The following is a 7358-nucleotide window of genomic DNA, read 5'->3' as shown; positions in this document are numbered from 1 at the left end:
TGGATCTTGGGTCTGACTATGAGTCATGGCTAGTACTGGTGGCTATTGAGAAGTGAATATCAACTCTCGGATTCCTCATTAGTATGAGTTACCTAATGACTCATACATTATCTGAATGACCCATGCCCCTGAGTCATGGTCACTAGGTGAAAATCTCATCTTTTAGGATATTTGGCCTACTACTTAGAACGAGTAACATTATGACTCCTCCGAGAAAACCATGACTAATAATTACATTTGTTTCCATTGGAAACTACGTTTGATACTAACTTCTTATCACGAGTCATGTTATTACTCATCGCCTCATTTTATGGTTCTTTCAGTATTCATTCTTTGGGAAATTTATTTGTTCCCAACTAGTATTCTATGCTAAGTCTGAGATATAATCTTATGGACTTTTGGGGTTCTACATTTGAGTTTCCTATTTTTACGGGAAAACTATTTTTTGAATAAAATTATTATTTTTGAGTTGACTATTTTGGCTCAAGATAGCAATATCGGTATTGATAGACTCATATTTACTTGTAAATCATGCTTTTGATAAATAGGAGATGTTTGAGACATTTCAAAAGGAAAGGTGAATGTGTGATGGTGGTTCATAGGTCACTTGCTCAACATTGATACTAGAGTATAACTTACTCTTTTTCAAACATAGATTGGATGGGGACTTATCAGGTAAATCATGATAATATATGGGTGAATTAGTGGATTAAAGTATCTATTTATCTAAATTAATATTGTGATGCCCGAATTAGGGCTTATTCCATTGAATGACTAGGGACTTGAAATAATTGACTTACATAGTATTATTGAGTTGGTTCATGCATTATTATTCCTATAAAGGGTTGGTTTTCATAATAGTCATAGTATGGAAAGAAAATGAGATAAATGAAGTAGTTTGGCCTTCAGACAATATTGAAAAACTTAATTGATATTAAAGATTGTACCCTGCGAATTGAATTGAGACATAAAAAGATTTCCATACATGTCATTTTTACTCATCTTATCATTATCATACATTCATATTCATCCGTATGGACCATTGGTACAAACTGTGGAAAGGAAATACTTATTTATTAAAGGATACATTGTTTTTTCCCTAGTTCAAGTTTAGGAAGTTTTATATATAATGAAAGAAAGGACGATTATTTCTAGATGGATAAGGTTCCAAGCAAGGTATATGTGGATAATGCAAGCCCCTCATGGGTCCCACCTCCCAGAATGCCACTATGGAAAGGTTGTATATCAATATGGACTGGTCATTGCATTTCATTAAAATTTAGATAGCATTGAGTTGCACCACTTATTTATTCTTGTTATGCTTAGAAGATGTCACGACCCAAATGACTATGTGTGTCACCCACTCTAATCATTCAGTGGGAGAACCATCTAACCTAAATCATTACACAATTATTTAGTCAATATTAAGGAAAATTTATCATGAAAACCAAATTAATAATATAAATCCAAAACTAAACATTAATGATGCGCAAAATCAAACAACCAATTACAATCCCTAAGACCCAAAAGTCATCGTACAAGAACTTCTAGAACAAAGTCATTTGTAAAAGAAATATCCAAAATAACAAAAGATAAAGAGTGTCTCATTTTCTGAAAGAAGGAAAAAAACTAATGTCATTATCTATGGCATCCTAGAGATGGAGTTCTACCCTTGGATCGAGATCAGTTATCAAATGCTAGAGATAAGGTCATGTCTAAGTTTCTAGAACACTTTTTTCACTACAAAAAAGAATAATATAAGGTAGTATCATTACAATCTATTATTTATTGGTAGGTATCAAAGACCAACCTAATTTAATAACACATATACAACATAAATCAAATAATCAGCAAATAGGCATCAACATATAGCAAATAATTCAATGAATCAATAAATACACCAATGATGGGCCAAACAATCATACAACGAGCCATATAACTAATGCAGCATGGAAAAATAACACTTTCGATGCTTAAAACAAAGAATTTATGCTTGAACTTGGGTTGTTTTATTAGATATATGGTGGTTTTATGCTTGTTGCAAGTGAAATAAGCAAATAAAAGTCTTGGAAGGACATTGAAAAAAAACACTGAAAAAAGAAGAAGTTTGAATATGATATGAGTCATAATTCCAGTCGTTAACACATTATACAAATCGTATGGTTGACTAGTAAAGACAACAGTGACAAAAGACAAGCTAATGAGTTAAGTAAAAATAAGATATGACTGAAAATACGAGTCTTATGATGAGGATACAGGTCGTGTCAAGAAAATGTAAAGAGAATAGAACTTCAGGTTGTCATTAAAAGTTGAAGTAATAGAAGAAGACGTGTCAAAATTTTGAGTACGACTCATGCTATCCAACAATAAGTTAACCAGTGTCAAGACTAATGAAAGATCAAATCCCAGGTGGTAACGAGTGAAAACCACAAGCCGTATGGTCAAGATACAACTTGTGAGGATGAGTCATAAAAAAACAAAAAGTTGAAGCCCTAGAAGATCAGACACTAGAGAACATAAGATCATCACTGTATGACTCGAAAGAACACCTTACAAGTGGATGATGCAAGTCGTACCTTGTGCCAACTTACTTTTTATATTCCATTTTAATTAGGATTTCTAAGTTATTTTGAGATAAGATAAATACCCTAGGGTTAATATTTTATTATTTTACATTCCTTAACATTATTTTTCATTCTTTGATACTTTATTACATACTTCTATATTATTCTTGAGATTTTTGGGTTATTAGTAAATTAAAGACTTTGAATTTATCTTATTACTCTTATGTAATCAATTACCTGAATTATTTATTGATTATTATGGATTATTACATGAACTTAAGTAGCTAATTTCCTTGACTAGGGTTGTGGGAACCCTGGCAGATTAGCTATGTAAAGGAAGTGGGAGATTCATCTATTCTAATGATTATGCTTGTATCTTAATATTCTTCATATTGATTAAACTCAAAGCTACTGTAGAAGCTTGAGGATTTCCTATATTCGATAACATACTCACAAGGGAGTTTGAGATTAGGAAAAGAAGATAAAGAGAATAATTTTAGATTCACGCCCATCTTATTATTTCATCATATAATCTAATCAACTTGAAACTCAAAAGGTGAGAGTTGAACAGAAGTCATAGACAAGGAGCAATAAGGAGATGCACTGAGACTCACATGATAAAGGGAGAGATTTATCAACAAGTTCACAAGACAGCTAATAATACATAGCTTATCGACTTTACATGAAGAGCTGCAGAATAGGTAGGTTGAGAATGAGAAATTTACAGAGTTGAGAAACCAATGGGAACATAATCCTTGTGTTTGTCTTCTACTATTTACAATCTATAAAGAATTCAATTTTGGTTACGACTTAGGATTGATTTAAAATCCCACTATTTACTTTCCACATTGCTCATGAATTTTATCAAGTTAAGCAACTGTTCAATGTTTTCCCAGTGATCACTCCAACCTAGTTGAGTTACTATATTTTTCATAAACCATAGAATACTTCTTTAGAGGTTAATGGAATACTCAAAACTTTGGCCCTTGCAAATTTCTTCAGTCTTGGACATTCTGTGCATCATACAACTTACCATACTACTCATATGGTGTGGTTATTGGTCAAGTACCCTAGTCATATATTGGACCATGTCACATTGGCCAAGTTTTTTTCTTGGTACATGAAGAAATCATACAACTCGTATGAATATAATACAAGATGTATAGTACAAAACTATATGTTGTTCATTGTCTAGTTTTGATATTCTACTTAGAGTATGACTTGAATGGGCACTAGTCGTATGGTAGGGTATGATTTATGCGAAAGATTCATATGTTGGATAGATTATGGTGTCCAACATTTTGATCAAGGTACGAGTGAAAGGTACCACTCGTATGATGGGTACGAGTAGAGGGGTCCAATCGTACCCTCCTTCAAGTTTTCTTACAGCTTTTAAGCTGAGGGTATTCTAGATATTTCCCACCACAAGTCCTTAATACTTCACATCTTAGAACACTATTTGGTCTCTCATTATTCACTTATAAAGATCTAAACACTCCCAAAAACTCTTTAAAACTCTCTCTAGAAGATATGGCTAGGGCTTCATCAAGGTGGTCGCCTAGAGGCTTAAAGATCAATATCTCTCCGTGAATCTTCATAATTCAAGCATGTGGCTTTTCTTTCATTGATAGTTCATAAAAATCATATGTTTTAAACATTTTTCTTGAATAATAAATGGTGGTTTTAAAATCCATGGTTGGGGGCTTAAATGTCCAATGTTGAGTATTGTTCTTTTATGATTTTACTTGTGTTTATATGTTTTTAGGTAATATTTTCTCATATGTGGGTGTATGGAAATTGTGGTTTAATGAATAGGTCATGTTAACCCTAAGTTGATGTTTTTTTACTTGAATAATTATTTGATAATGGTATTCCCTCAACCTGTTTGTGAAAATGCCAATGAGAAGAATCTTGTCACATGATAAATTGGGTTTTGAACTAATGCTCGATATAAGAATTTTAATTAAGGATAAATGATTTTTGTAAAGGTCTTAATTACCATAAAATGAATTGAAATGTGTTTTGAACAAGGCATTGGCATAATAATGTAAATGGTTGGTAAATGGTTTCATAAAAGGCCTTGCTGGCCATAAGGTGGTTGAATTGTAACCTTGGTGGTTTAAATAGATAAATCGGTTTGAGTCCCTAAATTTTGAATTGAATTGATGTCTCGTTTAGATAATGGGTTCAAGTTCTAAAGTTGAATAATAATAGTTATGGCATGGTGTACGCTTGCAAGTCGGGTTGGTATAACGATACCAATGAGATGTCTTTGGTAAGTAATTAGACTAATGGTTGTGTACATGTGTAAAGAATGTTTTAAATTTGTCTTTAAAGAAGATATGTAGCTGACCCGTGAAAATATAGTCTGAAGGACTAACATTAGAAACCGTGCTAGCCAATGTGAGTGGCTATATGAACGGGAGGTTTGAGTCTCCCAAATATAAATATGAATGGGAGGTTCGAATCCCCCATATTGTATACACTGGTTCTTGAGTCACCTTGATTACGTCGGTAGGTTAGAGTCCCCCATAATGGCATATACAGTTATGGATACTCTCTGGCTCATGCAGCTAAACGCATTGGGGTTCTTCCAGCTAGGGAAGAGCTAGACCAACCCCCATAATGGCATATACAGTTATGGATACTCTCTAGGTCATACAGCTAAACGCATTGGGGTCCTTCCAGCTAGGGAAGAGCTAGACCAAAATAGCTTGTGGGTGCCTTATTTTATGAAGGTTATACTACATAACCCAAGTTAATGTTTTCAAAGTTCATGCTAAGCCTTGTTCCCTACCCTGGCATAATATATATATATATATACACATGTAATTGTATATTATGGTTTGACATGCTTTTATTAATGAATTATCTTATTTCTCTATGCGCTCTAATAGCTAACCATTTCCATATATTATATCCCCAAGCAATACAGGGATCAAAGCTTTTTCTTCTTTTCTTACACAGTAACCAGGTGTTTGAGTGATTTGTAAGTTGACACTAAATGGGAGAGCTTTCATAGTTTGCGAGGTAATCATTTCATGATCCTCTTACTCTATGTCATAGACTTTGTTAGACTTTGATTTTGGCTATTATTGGGGGCATGTACCAATATTTTATTGAATTTTAATTGTATATGCTTTGTTGATTACTGTGGAATTAGGTTTGTTGGTTTAATTTGTTATGCTAATAAATGGTTTACATATTTCATAAGCTATTGTTAGTCTTATTTTGCATATCTTGATATGTGTTCAGAATTCACCAATACTAAGGTTGATTTGTTGGCTATGTTAGGTGTAGGGGTGATCTCTGGTCCTTGTGGTACTTGAGATACCTATCACAGCCAAGCCCTGGTTTGGCTTATGACAAAGTTGGTATTAGGGACTAGGTTCATAGTCAATGGGGGTCCACAAAGTCATTTCAAGTAGAATCTCTTTTATGGGTGTGTAGTGTGTTATATTTATCAAAGAGAGTCTATGAGACATTTAGGAATATTTCCCTTTCTTGTTGTCATATTTTTGAAATATAGAGTCTAAGGTCTTGGATTCTTCTGATTTTTATTTGCTTGTCTTTTAGATCATGCCTCCAAGAAGATCTAGTGTTTATGCAGGCTCTTTTGTCCCGTCTGAGGATAATATGGATGAAGCTCGTCTAACTTTTGAGGTCTAGAACCGATCAAGGTTCGCAACATCTGACTGTCCTTATAGGGTTCCACTAGTCCCCACTAATCCTACTCCTAAGGGTGACACTTATACTCAGTCACCACTCGAGGAGAATACTAATATTGAGTTTCATCTCTTTATTACCCTGTTGACTCAGTTGGTGACATGTCAGTCACAAAAGTCTGGTTCCACTAGTGTTGCTATTGATTCGTCTGAGACCACTAGAGTTAAACAATTTATAAGGTTGCATTCTTTAATGTTTACTGGTATAAAGGTTAGGGAGGATCCTCAAAATTTCATTAATAAGATAGAGAAGATCTTTCAGGTTATGCATTCTTTAGAACTTAAAGGTATTGAGTTTGCTGCCTACTAATTGAAAGATGTGGCATACCAATGGTACAAAAAGTGAGAACAGTCGAGAGGTAAGGATGCTAGTTCAGCCATATGGGATGATTTTTCAAGTGCATTTCTGGACTACTTTTTTCCTCAGGTGTTGAGGGAAGCTAAAGTAAAAGAGTTCATTAAGTTGAAGTAAGGATGGATGACAGTCAAATAGTATGCTTTGAAATTCCATCAGTTATCTTGGTGTGCTCCTGAATTGGTATCTAATATAAGGGCCTAAATGAGAAAGTTTGCTTAGGGATTGTCTCATGAGTTGATTCTTAAGAGTAAGGTTATTTTGTTGATCAAGGACATAGAAAAATCCAGATTGGTTATGTATATGCAACATGTTGAAGAGGAGGAAAAGAAATAGGCTGAGATTGGTGAGAGGTAAAGTAAGAGGTCTCGATTTTTAAATTAGAGTAAAGGCTGATAGTAGAGTGGGAAGTATCCTAAGAGAAAGAGTTTGGGGAGTACTAACTCCTATTTGATGGCTAGTGAACCCTACCCTAAGTCATTGGGAGACAGATATTTTTAGAGTAGTGATGCTTCTATGGTACAAGTTGCCCATTCTTAGGCCATCGTATCCCAGTCTGTACCATCGTACACTCTTTGCTAATTTTATGTCAACAACATTATGGTCAGCGTAAGAAAGGGAGGAACCAATGTTTTATATGTGGTTAGATTGGTCATATGTAGTGGGATTATCCCTTTAGGGTTTCTTCTTGGGAAAATAAGGTTTATGTTGCTT

The sequence above is a fragment of the Capsicum annuum genome, chromosome 10 (assembly GCF_002878395.1).
Source record: "Capsicum annuum cultivar UCD-10X-F1 chromosome 10, UCD10Xv1.1, whole genome shotgun sequence".
Lineage (NCBI taxonomy): Eukaryota > Viridiplantae > Streptophyta > Magnoliopsida > Solanales > Solanaceae > Capsicum > Capsicum annuum.
The sequence above is the reverse complement of the archived record's forward strand: the minus strand, read 5'-3'. Positions refer to the sequence as shown.